We start from the raw sequence: 19,986 nt of genomic DNA on the forward strand, positions 1-19,986 counted from the left end.
GACCTCACTTCCGGGCATCGGGAATAACTTGATTGCGATTTTTTATCGATTTCATTCACTTATTTTCAACAGAAAGTTAAGCGTTGAACAAATCTGACAAACAACATTGAAACAATTTTTTTTCACAAACAGCGGTTGACATGACGACGTCCTCCGCACACTTATTAATCATTCGGTTTTTTCGATGGCGTTGAAAAAAATGTATTTCAAAAAGATAATTTTGAACGAATCGTAGAGATATTACAAAAACTATTGTACAATACACGTCCGTTAGGGCCTTTACAGCCTCGCCAGTATTATTCGACTCGCTCTGCGAGCTCGTCTCACAAAACCTCTGGCTCGGCAGTAAAGGCTATCCTAACGGACTTCTACTGTAAAATACTATTGTTTTATATTTGCTATAGTGTCAGGTATATTTGGCTCAACAATATCTGAAATTATTTTATCGCTTAAATTTAAAGGTGTGTAACCTTTATCCGCTGAAACCAAAGCATTAAAAAAAGTGTTATCACGAGCTCTATTGAGAAAATAATTTTTTAGTGAAGCAATTTGATTATGTTGTAGAATTTCTAGATTTGAAAAACCCCTACCACCATTTTCGCGTGGTAAATTAAATCTTTCAATAGCAGATTTGGGGTGATGTTTACAAAATTTTGTAAAGAGAACTCTAGTTTGAATATTTATATTCTGTAAATTAGTTTTGGACCATTTTATAACACCAAATAATAGGCCAACAATGGAACAGCATATGTATTAACTGCTTTAATTAAATTATTACCGTTTAATTTTGATTTTAAAATAGATTTAATTCTTAAATAAAATTGTTTTTCTAAATTTTCTTTTATAATTGAATGTTGAATATGATTTGATTGATTAATACCTAAATATTTATAAAATTCTCCTTTATTTAAATTTTTAATGATTTCTCCTTCTTGAGTTATATATTCTAAATTTTCGTAATGATCGCGACATATTGATTGCCTTTTACACTTATCAATACCAAAACTCATGCCAATATCATTTTTAAAAAATTATTATTATTATCATAATCAAACTGTTTTGACAAATGAATATTCAGAGCTTACTTAGTCATTTCGAGCACTTAGAACAAACTTCTCTCTTGTTTATTTTGGTCACTTGATTTTTAAAATTTTGTACATTTACTCTTTAATTTCTCGACTTTTGTTTAATGAATGGGTATAGTTCTTTACATTTTTATATTCAGGAGACAAATCTCTATAATACTGAATAGAAAAAAATGTACAGTGCTATTTGAAAAAAAGAAGCTGATGTTCATCTGCCAAAAACTGGACGCAAGAATTTTTTTTTATTAAGTTGGTATTGATACAGCATCAAAGGTTTTTCGTCAGTCACCCTGTATAAAGGAAAGTATGTTGCATCAAAATTAGATTTATTGTCATAGGTATTAATGAAAAAAATCAAGTTAACTGACCTCCATTATTAAATGATTTTTATGAATTATAATTAAATAAATAAAATTTCCAACATGAAACGTGCGTAAAATTGACACCAAATTTTCGTTTATGAAATAAAGATAAATCTAATTTTGATCCAACATATTTTCTTTTTTTTTTTCTCGGAAATTTGGTTATCAAAGGGTATAGTTTTTTTATGCCATTACAATCAGAAAAAAACTAACACAATCAATAAAAAAAATGTTAGATTACCATTAGAAAAATAAAAGTTACCCATAGCCCATAAATGGGTAGAAGGTATAAATATTATATGCTGACTCAGGTTTGTAGTGTTTTTAGAGCCATTTCGTTTCCTGTATAATTTTTTTTTCATTTGGGCCATCAATAGCAAAGTCCAAAGTTATAGCGTGGGCCGTTTTTTAAGACAGCCTGTATAAAAATTATCTATTCTCAGGATAAGTGACTGAAATTAGTAGTTTATTTAACGAACGAATTAAATACAACGGGCCGTATGATTTCCCTTTCATTAAAGTTAAAGAACGTCGTTAAATTGTTTTGTCTCTGTCTAATATAGTGCTTGGCATACAGGCTGTTTGATAAAAAACGCCTCAACCCATAACTTTTTTATTTATTATCCGATTTCAATGAACAAAAAAACCGAAAATATGTTTTTTTATTATTTTCTTGGAAAACATAAATAATAATTATTATTATTATTTTTTCTATTAACTTTTTGTTTTTGACTAATTACGATTTTTATTACACTCGAACATAAAATAATAGTCAATTGACGGCTATCCGGCATGACTGACAATGTTATTTTATACTTAAATAAAAAAGTTTAAAAAAGCAGATGAAAATTTCTAAGCTGACGTTGAGATGACATTTCCGATTGTTTTTCACGGCACTCTTAAAAATTTTATAATAAGCTGAGCCACAAAAAAATGTTTTATTTTTTTTTCAGTTAGCTATGAACCAAATGATAACTTTCAATACATCATTAGATCCAGAAAAAAAAAACCTTACCATTTAAAAAAAAAAGTTGACTATCGTTAGCTATTGAAGATAACGCCAAAAAAAAAAATATGGCTGTTTTGTAGCGCTTGAAAAACCATATCTTTGATTTTTTTGTTCATTGAAATCGGGTAATAAATAACAAAGTTATGGGCTTAGGCGTTTTTCATCAAACAGCCTGTATATGTACTCTCACTTTGTTTAATAAATTATTTAGCTAATTAACGAATGGGAAATCATACGGCCCAATGTTTTTTTGTTTGACGAGCCCCTTAGGCTCCAAATCGCTTGAAATCTTTAAAATTAGCTTGACGTTTCGTTTTGACAAGTTGTGACATTTATCAAAATCCGTTCACACAAGAGAAAATTCTCAAATTCTGACAGTGTCAAACAAAAAATAGTTATTTAAGATATAAGTGTAAAAAGTTATTTTTTATTGCACGAACGGGTTTAAAATACGACCGAGGCTCGAGGGAGTATTTTAAAAGATGTGAGTGCAACAAAGGAACTTTTTACACGTATGTCTTACAACATTTTATCTACGATCGTGAGATCATCACACCGGTTTCAACATAAATTTGTATAAAATAGTTCATTGGTTCAATATTTCATGAATAACAAAAGTCGTTTGAGAACCACGTCGTTTAGCAACCTAAACAATGTTTCCAACAAATTCGATTGTTGTATTCTGACAGTTCTGTGCCATAAAAGCGAGAAATCGTGCTCTAAAACTTTTAGAGAACGATTCTGTCAGTTTCTCTAAACGTCAACTTTGACAACGATTTTTAGTGCAAAAAGTGCCTACTTTTTACGCGATCGTAGATAATAGTATATTATGATGCAAGTTTATAAGGAAGCAGTGGGGGCAGTGGAGTAAAATAAAATTCCAATTTCGAGGAATGTGGGTTGTATACCTGGGTAAAAATCACCAAGGTGGCAAATTACAAGTTTGGTTTTATGATGAAAATACTTGGAAGCTATGATTATGAAAATTAGCTTAAAGAATAAATATAATGAATTAATAACATAATTACATAAACATTTTTGTTTTATAATACAAAAATTTCCGATAATATTGCGGAATCTGGAAAAGTGCCCCGAATGCTTGCAGCGTTTCCACGTTGAATGGCAAGGGAAATCCTCTCGAAAAGGAATTTCTTTGATTTTGAATCGCCTGATTCCGCGATAAGTCGGTTTCCGATGACATTAAATCGTCACTAAACTTGTGTATACATAATATTTAAATAGGGCAAGCACAAAACACATTAATTTTTTTGTAATTTGTTTTTCAAAAAAGCCATCGCTAAAAATCGTCATTCCGAGAACTTTCTTTTTCTAGCATTAGCTTTTTTTCTTCGGCGCAAATTAGAGCAAATAAGACGAACTATCTCTTTTTAGTAACATTTTCGGTCTTTTTTTGGTATTTTCAGCCTCGTGACACTCCATATTGCTATGATAAAAACAACAAGTATAATATCTTGTTGAAAATGTAGGTAAACACAACATAAACAGTAAATTTATTGAGAAATTGCAATAGCAGATATCACTCCAAGAACGAAACAGTCATCCTGGGAACATCATTATCATTTCGAAAACATGCCATCATGTCCGGGAACGTTCCCAAAATGACCGTTCACGAAATGACGTTTTCAACTAAACGCTGTTTTTCTTCAAACGTCCGTAAATTATGACACTATCCTGCTGCATTGATAATGCTAAAGTGTCACTTCATTGTCATGGCATCTAACGAGCTGACGAGCGGCAGATAAAGTTATTATTTCCGCTGAGAGCGGCAGATAAAGTTATTATCTCCGCTAAGGGCGTCCGTGAAGTTATTACCTCCGCTGATGAGCGGCAGTAAAGTAAACTAGCTAAATCATTTGAAATTCCTACCTGGTTTCTTAACATGTCTTAAATAATTTGTTATGAAGGTTTGAAGAAAAAATAGTATATGTTATTCGGAGCAAAAATGGTTTTATGTGCTTTGGCTGGTTTGTCTGCCTCACTGCGTTCGGCAGCCGCAGCACATAAAACTTCATTTTTGCTCCTCATAACATAATATACTATTTTTTTTGACGGCAGCCATTTTAGACGCGGTCTGACATGGTTAGTGTAAAATATTTGAGGTAATTTTTTTAATCTTGTAATCTAAAAGGTATTTTTTCAATATTCCAAACTTATAAACGCATTCCCGGAATGATGACCTATTGATGTACGCTCTGTAAATAGTGAATTGAAAGGTACTGTTACGTTATTGTTTTTCTCCTGATCTACTACAACAACAAGAGGAAACTTAAATCTCCCGACTCCACTGGGGGAAATTTAAATAACGATTTCGAGACTGATCGGTTCCAGGTCTGGCACAAAACACACTTACGTCTCGAGAGCGAGGCTGTTGAAGTAGAAATTATACTACACAAACACGGTGTTATACCAGGTGTTGGACAGAAACACAAATGTAAATATAATGGTGTTTAATTCTCGTTCCTAGCTTTACATACGACACTTAATTATTTAACTCAAACTCAGATGCCGCTGCGGGCGTAACACAGTTGTCTATGTAAGGTGATTCTAGGATACAAAACAAGAAATATTCTCGAAAATGAACAAATTTAAAGTTTTTACCTTGAAACTATTTTAAACTAGCCAATATTGCAAAATGAAAGCGAGTAAAGTGGCGAACTGAAGGTCCCCAAAATGACACGCTGAAGGCGCTTAAACTCTAGTTAAATTTACAAATAGTGCCGGTATTACCAGGCTAAATCTCAAACTATACAATGACTAATCCATGAATTTTAAACCAAACTTTCCTTACACCGGGCCTGGGGCTTGAAATCCAGAAAGAGTCCTGGAAAGAGCGAGAGCTGGAGGAAGGTCCTCCGAGTCCTTCTTCCGCCGCTGATCTATCACGCCGTCCGTATCCTCGGAAAGTCCTCGGGGTCCTTCCTCCCCTCGACACTTCCTAGGGATAAGCGTGAATTAGTTAGGTTTAGCCCCGGTGCAAAAAAGTGGAAAACGATAAAGTAGTGATAAAATGATTAAAAAAAAAACTTCCGAGAGCCAGCGAGCGCGTCGTTTCTGGCGAGGTCACTCCAGGTCCGATAACGTAAACCAACGTAAAAGAAAGGTGCCAAGATGGCGGACAGTAAAAGAAAGACGCTGAAGGACCTTGCCAGATATGAGTTGCTCCTGGACTCGGGTTCCTCGGCCAGGGACAGTCCGGTGTGAGGTCCTGCTCTCCGGAGGGGTCCTGGGGGATGACGTCGGCCCAACAGGGTGGTGAAATTATCCGCTGAAGCGTAGGGTCGATGACCCTCGTGAAGGAAGCCCTTATCCGCCGCGACGTTTCGGTTGGAATTCTTCTAAGACGACTTCCCAGCCGAATCGGTCTTCCTCCACGGGTTCGCCAGCACCTGTTGCACACTAAAACACCCCCTAATCTCCCCCTTTGAACACAACACTCACACACGGATCGGTCGTAACCTCTGACCTCTACCAGTCGAGAACCTGTCGAGAACCTTTGACATGGCGTCTGCTCCACCTTTATATATTTTCCCCTCCTCTCGCCGAATTAACGTGGCCGGTACCGGAAGTCGGGGTCTGAGAGCCCGTTTTGGAATGTTCTAGAACGTTCTCGCCTTTACGATTTTCCGCGAAATTTAAATCGTAACACACGACCTCCCCTAAATGATAAAAATTGAGCGGAGCGAAATTTTTATAAAAGCGGTTCCGAACGAAAGTTGAGCGATGCCTAAACGTAGTAAAGTCGATAGTTCGCATGTTGTTTTTATTATCATTAAAAGTCCAAGCGATGGTTGCGGTTTGGGGTGAAGCCCCAGGTCTCTGGACTCGACCTAGCAGGTTATAGTACCGCCAAACTGATACTATCTGAAAGATCTATTTCTAGGTTGAAATCCCAAACGAAATGAAAAACTGAAAACCCCCCGATGTGCTGCTGCGTAGCCGATGCTACCACAACCGAGCACAAATTTCTGAAACGACACAACGAAAAATTTGAAATGATTGGCAACATCGGTGGGTCAAGTCTGAGAGTCGCTGGAAACCATTCGGCGCGCTTTTCGCTCGCGCTCCACGTCGATGATTGTGCGCTTGTTCCCCCGGGCTACGAAATCCGAAAGAAAACCGGCGACCTCGTCGTCAAAATCCGACTTATTTCCCGGGACGGTACGACATCACGGTGGAAGATCTTCTTTGTCGCGTGGACGGCGCGAAGATCTAGAGCAAGAGCAAGGAACCAAATCCGCATCAACGCGTTCAACCACTTTCGGCCTTCCGTGCGTGAGGTCCTAAATCCGCCGCAGCGCTATGGCGACGAGTTCCTCGACCGTTCAACCTTCGGCCCTCCTGAGGACACTCGACCCTACATGAACCTCACCACGATTCTCCTTCTTTCGCCCCGGATCGTCCGCGCACCACGTCGTCGACCACGCTACCGTCCACCGGGTCCTCAATCTTGACGACACGACGTCCGAAAACACAACGCTCGCCCCTTGCGAACTAGAAACTCCTCGGGTTCACGAAACGCAACAACCAGACAAAGATGGAAAACGCAAAAACGCAACGACTCACTTGTTGCCCCCCAGATGTTGACTACGCGACCGTTCGCTCTTCAACGGCGAGCCGAAGCGGTGTATACAAAAAAAAAAATCGCGAAAGTGACCTGCCGCACTCCCAACCAACCTCCCGATAAAAGTGTAGGATCTCCGATCCGGTAATGAAAATTTTTGAGTGCGACTCCAACACCACTCACGAAAAGAAATGTCCGGACGACGGTGCGTCCGCACGAAGCAAAATCTTGCGATTCAATAAAACGAGTCTGTTTGACAATCTGAGATTGTAATTTAAAAAGTCACATCCGAATAAATTTTTGGTTATCTTGGCGCACGTCCTCGACCACGTATCATCGCACACGGGGCGCGTCCATCTTCCGAGTACTTCCACCTACGACGACCGAACGTCTTTGTCAACTACTCTCGTTTCGTACTCTCACGAGAGCAACTCGGGGTAGGAACCGCCCCTGTGGCGTCTCCACTCGTATCGTACACCGAAGTACTTTATCACGTAGCGTCGAGTCACGTCCAAGATACCACGCGTCGCGTCGCGGCGATCACCGTCCTTTGTTTATCTCATTACCGTCGCGCATCGGTATTTTTCTCACAACCGAAATTGGTTGAGATGTGAATTGCGCGTATCGAGACCTGCCTCGCACTCCATCCAACCGCCCTAATAAATATGAGGGGTCTCCTTTGTTGTCATGGTGTTGAGACAACCCCGTGTGACCAGCCTCTCGCCCTTCCTTCCGCCCACACTGGGCGGGCGAGATATGACACAAAACGAAAAACGAAAACGACAAAACAAACGAAACGAAACATTTCACGGCTTCGACGCACGAAAATTCTGAGACTGAACAAAATGTGGACCGCGCGTTAGCCGCTCGCTCCGGTGAAATTCCGGTACATCCGCATCCGATGTCTTCTCCCGAGCGCTAACCGTCCCATAAACCAAAACTCTGAGTCCCAGAACCGTGAAATTTCCGACAAGAAAAACGAACAAGAAAAACGTTTCCACAAACTGACGAACACAAAAATTCTCGACGAGACTGTTACGACCGTGTGAACCTCCCGGTACTTCATTTTGTCTCACCCTTCCGGTGCTACCTGTCCCCTGACGTGAATGTGGCAACGGCGTCACCGGCGCTCGAAGACTTCCCCTAGGTCCGCTCGTCTTTGGTACCTCGTCCATTAGGTTCTCCTCCAGGTGGACGAAGACGCCAGTTGTGCTCAGAGGACTCCGCAGTACCGTCCGTGTCTGGGGTTCCAGAATACACCGCAGCGATTCTAGGTCGGGCTCCCGGGTATTGCTCCTCCGGGCAGCACGCACCTCTCCAAACGAAACCCCATCACGGCCCCCAATGACCCGAGCCATGGCCAACTGCGGCCCTCCACCATGGAGAAAGTCCCAAACGGAAACTTCTCCGTAGACGGCGAACTTCGGTTCTCCTCCGGAAACTCCGGGGACTACAGCTCTCCTCATCCCGCCGACGGAACGGCAACAACACCTTCAAATTCTCAAGGCAATGTCTTAATATGGAATCTTACAAAGTTCTCTTCCAACTCCTGGCAACACCGTGACCTCTGTACTCTCGAGGCGTGTAACCACCAAGACCGGAGCCAATCAGTCAAATAAACATCCCGGTTGAGCCCCCATGTTACGTTATTGTTTTTCTCCTGATCTACTACAACAACAAGAGGAAACTTAAATCTCCCGACTCCACTGGGGGAAATTTAAATAACGATTTCGAGACTGATCGGTTCCAGGTCTGGCACAAAACACACTTACGTCTCGAGAGCGAGGCTGTTGAAGTAGAAATTATACTACACAAACACGGTGTTATACCAGGTGTTGGACAGAAACACAAATGTAAATATAATGGTGTTTAATTCTCGTTCCTAGCTTTACATACGACACTTAATTATTTAACTCAAACTCAGACGCCGCTGCGGGCGTAACACAGTTGTCTATGTAAGGTGATTCTAGGATACAAAACAAGAAATATTCTCGAAAATGAACAAATTTAAAGTTTTTACCTTGAAACTATTTTAAACTAGCCAATATTGCAAAATGAAAGCGAGTAAAGTGGCGAACTGAAGGTCCCCAAAATGACACGCTGAAGGCGCTTAAACTCTAGTTAAATTTACAAATAGTGCCGGTATTACCAGGCTAAATCTCAAACTATACAATGACTAATCCATGAATTTTAAACCAAACTTTCCTTACACCGGGCCTGGGGCTTGAAATCCAGAAAGAGTCCTGGGAAGAGCGAGAGCTGGAGGAAGGTCCTCCGAGTCCTTCTTCCGCCGCTGATCTATCACGCCGTCCGTATCCTCGGAAAGTCCTCGGGGTCCTTCCTCCCCTCGACACTTCCTAGGGATAAGCGTGAATTAGTTAGGTTTAGCCCCGGTGCAAAAAAGTGGAAAACGATAAAGTAAAGTGATAAAATGATTAAAAAAAAAACTTCCGAGAGCCAGCGAGCGCGTCGTTTCTGGCGAGGTCACTCCAGGTCCGATAACGTAAACCAACGTAAAAGAAAGGTGCCAAGATGGCGGACAGTAAAAGAAAGACGCTGAAGGACCTTGCCAGATATGAGTTGCTCCTGGACTAGGGTTCCTCGGCCAGGGACAGTCCGGTGTGAGGTCCTGCTCTCCGGAGGGGTCCTGGGGGATGACGTCGGCCCAACAGGGTGGTGAAATTATCCGCTGAAGCGTAGGGTCGATGACCCTCGTGAAGGAAGCCCTTATCCGCCGCGACGTTTCGGTTGGAATTCTTCTAAGACGACTTCCCAGCCGAATCGGTCTTCCTCCACGGGTTCGCCAGCACCTGTTGCACACTAAAACACCCCCTAATCTCCCCCTTTGAACACAACACTCACACACGGATCGGTCGTAACCTCTGACCTCTACCAGTCGAGAACCTGTCGAGAACCTGTCGAGAACCTGTCGAGAACCTTTGACATGGCGTCTGGCGTCTGCTCCACCTTTATATATTTTCCCCTCCTCTCGCCGAATTAACGTGGCCGGTACCGGAAGTCGGGGTCTGAGAGCCCGTTTTGGAATGTTCTAGAACGTTCTCGCCTTTACGATTTTCCGCGAAATTTAAATCGTAACAGTACTTATCACGTAATTATAATTAATTTGGCGAAAAACACATGACAGCCGGTTAAAATATCATCTCCTACCACAAACTGTGGCTAGCACCTAAAGGCTGTGTTCATTATAAATTCTTTTCAGCTAGTTACAATTGCGTTCACTGAAATGATGCATACTTTGTCGGACAAAATATTTAAGCATACATATTTCTATTTGAATGAATTAGATTTTTTGAATAATACTTATAACAATTAGATGTTAAATAAAATTGGCCACTGATAAGTAGTGGAAACTATTAAATATGGTTTATTTTATGGGAATTCCTGGTGTTTGTTTCTAAGGATCGATCCTTGGGACGCGTTCTCGAAATGATTTTCCATACATACAGGGTGTTTTCGAAGTTGAGGCGTTTCATTTAACATGTGATGGTATGCGTTGTTCTAAAGAGTTTTAGCCAAAATCACCTTAGTAAAAAGTGTACGGCAATGAAGATACAATAAGTTAATTTTTTTGAAAATTTTGAAACCGGTCCTGTTTAATTTTGCGCTGATTTGTTAGCAACTAAAATTGACAAAAAAAAAAATCAAATGAGCATGGACGTTAATCAAAAATACTGTCAGAATTGTCATCTAATTAGTCGGAATGGGTTATCATTACAAAATAACGAGCTCACAGATATGTTGCTAAAATATGGGCAATGCTATCAGAATATAGCTCCGACGTCCAGAGAGACGCAGAGCGATTTTCGGAAAGATTCCATCCTGGGCCACGTCAGTTTATTAATCTAGTACAGCGGAGAAATAGACAGGACCGGACTCAAAATTTTAGAAAACTATAAAAATATGCAATCAATTATCTCCGTTAATACAAACATTTTACTACTAAGACGATTTAGGCTGAAATTCTTAAGAATAATGTATAGTACCTCCTGTTAAAAGGAACACCTCAACTTCGAAAACACCCTGTATATCTTGAAATAATATTAAACTAGAGGTCGCCCAACGGTCGAAATTCGACCATTTTCATTAAATTTTTAAGATTGAATGTTAGTGGGTTTTTTCTTATCAAAGAATATACCTCTATAATTATCGCTTATAATTTTTTTGAATTTTGTTCTATTACGTCAGCTGCTAGCGTTTACAAATATGGCATTATGCACTAATTTCCGAGTTATTTGAAAAATACGAACGATAGGAAAAATGAGGTATAGTTTGGGTATGCCATATTTAAAAAACAATAACGCGTTTTTTGACATTTCGTTAGGTTTTTTATTGCTATACTGGCCAGGTTTCGCCAGGGTTACACAGTTAATTTGCCTGTCTTTTACAAATTATATAAAATTGAAATAAAAAATTAATACAAAAAATAAAAAATGAAATAAAGAACACGTGTTTCGTATTTTGTATAAGTACATACCTATATTTTTTATTGAAACAAAAAAACCGGGCGGTTGAAAAAATAAAATGTCCATTGAACTTAAAATAAAATTTCATCGTTTGCTAAATGCCCTTGGCCGTTATATTCGGAAATATAAAATCTCAAACCATTGAATGATGATCGAACGCTACTTGCTGCGACGTACAATTGAAAACTGGCTGCCTCAATAAAATTGCAATTTTTTCGAATGTTTCTTTGAAAATTAAATGGTAAAATAGTACCTGAATATGTTAAATTTATACGTGGAATCAAAATTCTCTTATTGCGTTCGGTTCCAGTTAAAACTTCGCAATCAATAGCATTGCGATGCATAAACTTGATGCGTATCCTTGTTCCATAGACTAATGCTTCCTTTGTATCTAAGTTTCTGATCGGTAAAACGTGCAATTAACTTTCAATACTAACTAATGTGCTGGCAAACCACTAATAGTCAAAGAATTTTGTATTTCACTCCGAATAGTTTTTTTTTTATGAATAATCTAAATAAACTCCCTCTTGGAGTGGATTTCACTGCGGGGGGATTAAATGAATTACAAATCACCCACTCCGCATTCGCTCCAAATTCACTCCACATTTACTCCGCTAATTTTTTACAGTGTATGAACGTAATACAGAGGTGTCCCCGAAAAAGAATTTGAGTCCATAACTCCTTTATTTATCGGAGGATTTTAATTATTTATACACCAAAATAAATGGCTCTAAATAGGCTACAAAAAGCCGTAATATATTCACATATAGATCGAAGGGTTTCAGGGCTAAACGATCAATAGTATATTTCAAACCAAGGTAAGAAAGTGGTTTCTTGTAGACCGCAGGCAAAGATTATAAACCGAGTCGTAGACGAGGTTTGTAAGTGCCTAAGGTCTGCAAGGACACTTTCTTAACAAGGTTTGAATACAATTTTTTTCCCTACCGGCACAACTTTGTTGAAAAAAGTCAAAAAAGATGGTTATATTCGAGATTAAAACGAAAATTTTGAGAATTGAATAGTAAGCTGTGTTATTTGTTTAATTAACTTGTCATCGCATTTGAAGATTTGAGGTTTGTTCGAAAATTTGATATAAACAGGGTAAAGTAATCTACCTACCTAGCTTATCTGTTTATTTTCCAGATTATATGATTGACCTACCAACTTACTTCATTGAATTGGCTTTCATTTATCAATAACTTATTTCACTTTTGACACTTTTGACATTTGTATTTTGGTACAGTTTTACCATAAACATTTCATGATTAACTTTCTTACCTTAGCGAGAAAGTTGAATTTTCTCACCTCAAATGAGGTATCCACAGCCTACATTTCTAACCGGTAGGGAGAAAAATATTTTTTTTCACTACTAGTCTCAGAAGGCGTCATTATTGACTCTCGAACCGACCCCAGAAGTAGAATTTCTCTCCCTTGGTTAATAATAATTTTCATTATTAACTAAGGTCAATAATGAACAGCCGTCACTTAGCAACGAAAGATTTTCGTTGATTTCATTGGTTAACGTAGACGATTTTCATAGCAACCGTTGAAAAATGAGAACTCGGATCGTCGCATCAGACAAAATAATTTGATTAATAATTATTATCAGAAAGGGTTTTAATGTATCTAGTAGTGAAAAAAATAGTATATAAACCACGGTGAAGAAGTCCCTTATAGCCTTCGCGCCTTCGAACCCTCGGCACGCCTCGGGCTCTAATCTTGGCGCTCTGGCTATAATCATGAACTTCTTCACCTTGGTGTATAATATACTATTTTTCAATTGCGAACACATAATTTTTTTAACACTTCTGATATGGAGATTTTTATTCTAAAAAGAACAGTGTATCACAAGCGTACACTTACCTACCCAAAATACAAAAAAAGTTAAAAAATGCTACTATCGTCGATGCTTAAACTGCGCTCTGTACGTGCAATCCTAAATGTTATTACATACATATTTGTCATTTGTTTTTCCAAATAACTTAATTTATTACATTGTAACGCAATGAATTTAGATAGCTTCTCGCTTGGTGCTCGTCATTTGTTTCAAAATGTAGTCTTATTTTTTTTATTTTTTTCTTATATGAGGTTACAATTGTCATACATTGTTGTTTTCAGAATAAGAATCTCTATCAGAATTACTAAAAAAAGTATGTGTCCGTATTTGAAAAAAATATTTTGACAGTTTAACCTTGAAGTACTTTGGGTTTTACGTGAATTTAGTACGCCAATTTTGTAGTTTATTCACAACCATTTAATTTGGTGTATAGGTAATTAAAGTCCTTCGATAAATGAGGGAGCTACGAATTTGTCTCTTTTTTTGAGACGCCCTGTATATTATTCATAAATTTTATCTTTCTGCACTTCTTCTCCACATAAACTTTAACTATGCCAAACCTCACACTCCTCCGTGCGCGCAAAAAGGGGTACAAAGGTTTTCCTTCACGTATTATACAGGGTGTCTCAAAAATGGCGCCCAATCTCCTAAGGGTCTTAAAGAATAGAAGTCTGGGAAGGTAAATCTCAATATAAAATTTGATCGGACCAACAGATTTTGTATAACTTGCTCTTAAATATGGTAATTTCAAAGAGATGTATCTCCTTTATTACCAAATTTTACAGCTGAATTATAAATTACTTTACAATGTTACTTTTTCCAAGAGCTTTTTAGGTAGTGGAACAACACCGAAGTAATTCTTTTTAGAGTAATGACCTACCAAAATACGCTAAAATAACAGTGGCAACATTGACCTCAAAGGAGAATTGGTTTAGTTGATTGTGCATACCAAGCGATGTTGCCAAATTTGCTTATTTTAAAATGTGTATAACTTAGAAAATAGTCAAAGGAAAAAAAATTCACAACGAAATTGAACTCAACTCTTCAAGTAGTTTAACCCCTCAAGAGATTGGGCGCCATTTTTGAGACACCCTGTATAGATATTATTTACTTTTGAAGTACAGCGTGATCAACAATGACTGAGTCTGTTGGCAATGAAACAATTGAAAAATATTGGTGTTTTTCTGTTTCGTAATTGGTACTGACCGGATGTTTTAACTTGACACGACATTAAAAAAAAAAATAGGTTATGTCGGGTATGTTCACGCTATTACAAAAACGACCCTTTGATGGTAAACGTCAAATTCGCCTGTGAACTCTGTCAAAGCTGACAACCGGAAATGCGTTTAGATTACAGTGGTACCAAAATCATTCAAATTTTCATTGTTACCAACAGATTCAGTAATTCTTGATCATGTTGTACATATATTGTATGATGTACAGTTAAAACAAATAAATTTTAGTATTTACCAATGTTCACTTGTGCAATAAAATGGTATTTTTTCTAATTTATTTGCTGCCGAAGCAAATTTTCCACCTTGGTGATTTTGAGCCACCTACTCTGTAAATTTTGACGGGTGTCAATCAATTTGCTGGGGGTCCTTCAAGTCGAAGTTATGGTCACAAAATGCATGCATTTTCTGTCAGGTAGAAATGCCGACACAGATGACGGCCAACAAACCCGTTATCCCGTAAACCATTATTTCCGAGTACTGACACTACAGTGAGCGGCAAAAGTATGGAATAAATTCATTAAAAATTAAACAAAATTCTTTTCAAAAAAATCTTTGGACGGCTCAATTTTAGATTATAAAAATACATGTTTCAGTACCAAATAAAATTTCAAGCAGTCATTTGTTTTCGAGTGATGACGTCATCGATATTTTTTTTTAAATGGAAACCCCCTATTTTTTTTCTTGATTCTGATAGCCCTTTAAATTTTGTTGTCTTACATAAGGAAATTTTTGAGAAAAAAAAAATACATTTGGAAAAAACAAATTTTATAACTAACAAAAACAAGTCAAAAACTGCTTTACTAAGTACTTAAAATTATGGAATTAAATGTTCGAATTACCATCCCCCAACTTGTTGACAATAAGCAAATTTATGAAGAAATTCCTCCTGTTTTAGTTTTATCTAGTTTTATCCCCGCATCCAATCAAAATTAAAATTTCTATACGTTGTATTTCTGTTAAATGAGTCATTTTCGAAAACGTTTTGTAAAACAAATAACACATACGAATGAAATTGACAGTAACATTTGACTATTTGATTTACGTACTTGATTTTTGGACTTGTTTTTGTTCGTTATAAAATTTATTTTTTCCACCTTCATTATTTTTTTTCTCAAAAATTTCCTTATGTAAGATAATAAAATTTTTGCGCGATTGTACTCTATTTGCTTGTTTACACCACGTCTGTTTCCAAGACGGTAAGCTCTGTTTACTCGTTGCTAACGATAAACTCGACGGTAAGTAATTTTTGGTGTTCTAGAACGGTAAGTACTCGTAAAGTTTATTCAAAATTAATCGATTATTATAATAATTTTTATGTAGACAGAAGTTGAAGACAAGATGTGGGGGCACTTTCTGGAAACTTGTAGTCGACTTTCCTTGGCGCTGCAATGAAATAGCATTAGCAAACTTGCCGCGACATTGGCATTGTCAAAATTTTCATATCCCGCATTTTCCTTGTCTTCTTGATAAGGTACACATTGAGGTTGTTGGTTTCGAAAATTCTTCATTTATGTAGACAGAAGTTGAAGACAAGATGTTAGCATCTTCTGGAAACTCACACAGCTCTTGTGTTAGGCATTCCTTGCCGCTGCAATGAAATAATATTAGCGAACTTGCCGCGAGCCGCGACATCAAAATTTTCATACCACAAATTTTCCTTGTCTTCTTAATTACACGTTGAGGTCGTTAGTTTCAAAAATTCGTTATTTGTGACGCACCACACATTCAAAGTTTCTTCTACAACATTCACTTCGTTTTCGGAATCACTAATATCACTCATTTTACTGCTTGTTTATCAACACAACTGGCGATATTTGCGCACAAAAACTGCAATGGCGGTAGTTGTTTTACCTTAGAAACGCGACACAAAAATCGACATTGTGGCAACACGATGTGAAGGGTATAAACACATATCGCATTGGGCCTATTCTAGATGTGAATGTTTTGTAATAAATATTCAATCGCGCAAAAAATCCCATAAGCATCACGAACGTTAATGACAATTTTGTCGTCGCAAGCTCCTCCTCCAAACAATTGTCTTCGATCGGTACATTGTCATTACCGTTCTTTATACTTAATATACTATTTTATACTGTTTAGACAATTAAAAGAGTTATCAGAATTAATTAAAAAAATAGGGCCTTCCCATTAAAAAAAATATCGATGACGTGATTACTCGAAAACAAATGACTGCTTGGAATTTTATTTGGTATTAAAATATGTATTTTCATAAACTAAAATTGACTTGTCCAAAGATTTTTTCGGAGAAAATTTTGTTTAATTTTTAAGGAATTTATTCCATACTTTTGCCGCTCACTGTATAGTTGACTCAAGTTGCAAAAAACCACTTGCCACAGCATTTTTTCACTATTTTTGAACCAGATAAAGGCACAAAGGGACCAGAAAATCATAGTTTGCATTGAATATTTTCCATATAAGTACAGTTTTAAAGTAATTTCAAAATTACTAATGGCATAAAAGTGCTGTTGCAAAGGCAAAGTGGTTTTTTGCAACTTGAGTCAACTTTACAAATACGGTAAAAGAAATTTTATATTCAGAAAAATCATCCACTCGAAATTCTGTAACAAAACAAAGCGACAGAAAAATTCGAGCACATTACCGGGTTGAATGTTAAAAGTTGTGGCATGTTTATCGATAAAAAATAATAGCTATTTATGCACCAAGGGCGTTACAACGATGATTACGCCCGGAGAACGATGAATCCAGCTCGAGGGCTTTAGCCCGAGAGATGGATATCGTTCGATGGGCGTAATCATTCGGTGACGCCGTGGTGCATACAAGATTTTATTTTTCACTATACGTGTTCTTTAAAAAAAAAAAATTGGCATCTTTGCAATTATGAATTGATGAGGGCGTTATGAATTCATTACGCCCGTTTATTCTTATTACGCCCTGTTATGGACATGTTTACGTATTTCGTATCCTAGGAGTTATCATGCAATTATACTAAATTGAAAAGTAAATAATTTTTAGCAAAGAGATGTAAGTATTAATAAATTCGGATGCAATTCTTGAAATAAAGTGACCATAAAGTGAAGTAACAATTGAAAAAGGTATCAAAAATAACATTGCTAATTTATTTAACGATGAATCATGAAAACCATATAAAATTAAAAACATTGCATCCTTATTATTATTAGTTATAAGGACAATTATTACACATCACCAATCGTGATATTTGGTACTTCGTTGTTGAAAGAGAAAAGCAAGTCTGATTTAAAATATTGACCTCGGTTTAGGTGCCTACTATCCAACCAAAAGTCAAGCATTGCTTCAAAGTTGATTTTGTAGAAAAATTCCGAAAAAAATAACTCCATGTACCTATTTATTAGTATAGGCGCTACCTGAGGGATTGTGGAGCCTTCGTCGGAAGCACAGGTCACAAGGCCCTTATAAACGTGTATCATACGCTATTTTTTATTATACCTCCACTACAATCTGAGAATTATAACAAAAAAAGTAAATTGAAATACCTTTTCCGAAGTAATTTGTGTCATTAATCGTTTCGTTGCCATATATATTTGTTATAAATTGTGTATAGTTGACTCAAGTTGTAAAAAACCACTTTGCCTTTGCAACAGCACTTTTATGGCATTAGTAATTTGAAATTACTTTAAAACTGTACTCATATGCAAAATATTCAATCCAAACTATGATTTTCTGGTCTCTTTGTGCCTTTATTTTGTTCAAAAATATCGAAAAAATGCTGTTGCAAATGACAAGTGGTTTTTTGCAACTTGAGTCATTATTATAATAGTATATTAAAGAACGAGTTTTATAAGGGTTGATTTGGCGCACGTGTCCCAAGTGTACAAAACGAGCCGCAGGGGAGTTTTGTATGGGACGAATGCGCCAATGCCCTTATAAATAGATATTTATGCATTAAGGGAGATATGAACATGATTTTTCCCTAAGGTTGACGTGGTTATAATCCGAGGGCCTTTGGCCCGAGGAATTATAAGTCAACCGAGGGGAAAAACATGAATATCTCCCGTGGTGCATACAATATTTTATTTTTTAGTCTCTCTACTTAAAAGTTAAAATTTTATTAAAAATATTTAGCAGGGAAGATTTCGTGAATATGTGGTTGCTATAGTTTCGTTCTCATGAGTTTGTTGCCAACAATGTGTAGGGTGAAAAAATTTGACAAATCCCAAGGGAGATATGAGTTGTTTTTCACAATCTGTATCTATGACGAAAAGAAACAATATCGGGTTACTAAAAAATAAACGAGTTTTTTAATGTTATTTTTTAGAATTTGAACCCTTGTTTTAATTTTTAACAGATGTTAAAAAGTAGAGTTTGAACATTAATATTGGAAGTTTTTTGGTGTAAATGACAATAATACACTGAAATATTGATAAAAAAATTCTTAGAGATCTATTAAACTACGAGTGTTTTAATAGATAGCCATAAACGACTCCAAATTGAATACAATAATAGACCTATTAGAGACATTAAAACATGAGTTTTATAATAGTATATTATGATACGAGTTTATAAGAAGCATTTTATGGCACGCAGGGTTTTAGGCCACGACGAGCTTGCGAGGAGTGCCCTAAAGGAGTAAGTGCGATAAAATGCCTTATAAACGAGATGTCATACAGTATTTTTTCTACTTTGCCACTTTTTCAATGAAAAAAAAAAATTTTAAATTTAAAACCGTTAAAGTTGAAGGATTCCACCCAAGGTCACGTTTGCGGTCTGCCGCGACACCACAGTATCCGTCAAAATTAAAAAATTAAATTTCACTATTTTCAGTATTATTATTATATCCCGCCTTTTCCTATTACGATACGCAAAACAGTATCGTAATAGCATCAGTACGAACGCAAAGTAGAAAAAGGTTGTTTTCGCGCACGAGTCCCAAGTGTAGAAAACGACCCGTAGGGGAGTTTTGTATGGAACGAGTGCGCCAATGCCCTTATAAAACGAGTTTTTTATGTTATTTTTTAGAATTTGCACCCATGTTTTAATTTTTAAATAAAAAAATTAAATTTTCAAATTCTAGGGAATTTTGTATTAATTGGTAATTCAAGGTAACGGATGCAACTACATCTGCAACAAATGTTACAAAGTAGAGTTTGAACATTAATATTGGAAGTTTTTTTGGTGTAAATGACAATAATACACTGAAATATCGATAAAAATTTTCTTAGAGATCTATTAAACCACGAGTGCTTTAAGAGATAGCCATAAACGACTCCAAATTGAATACAATACATAATAGACCTATTAGAGACGCAGATTCTAAAAACACAGTCGTGCAGTCGTGCTGCAAATCTGACTCGTGTCTTAATATAAGTTTTATAAAACTTATGTTTTAATGTCTTCTAAAAAATAACATAAAAAACTCGTTTTATAAGGGCAT

At 36.9% G+C, this 19,986-nt stretch overlaps 2 long non-coding RNA genes across 2 annotated transcripts in view; one reads left to right on the forward strand and one right to left on the reverse strand.

The window, feature by feature from the left end:
* The window catches only part of LOC138132575 (uncharacterized), a 118,077-nt gene extending 107,811 nt beyond the window's left edge, over positions 1-10,266 (reverse strand). The window contains exon 1 of the long non-coding RNA XR_011160111.1: positions 5,958-10,266. This is a non-coding gene — a long non-coding RNA (uncharacterized lncRNA). The remainder of the gene's footprint in view (positions 1-5,957) is intronic.
* The window catches only part of LOC138133993 (uncharacterized), a 237,460-nt gene that overhangs the window by 157,527 nt on the left and 59,947 nt on the right, over positions 1-19,986 (forward strand). The window lies entirely within an intron of this gene.

Source organism: Tenebrio molitor, chromosome 6 (assembly GCF_963966145.1).
Source record: "Tenebrio molitor chromosome 6, icTenMoli1.1, whole genome shotgun sequence".
Classification (NCBI taxonomy): Eukaryota; Metazoa; Arthropoda; class Insecta; order Coleoptera; family Tenebrionidae; genus Tenebrio; species Tenebrio molitor.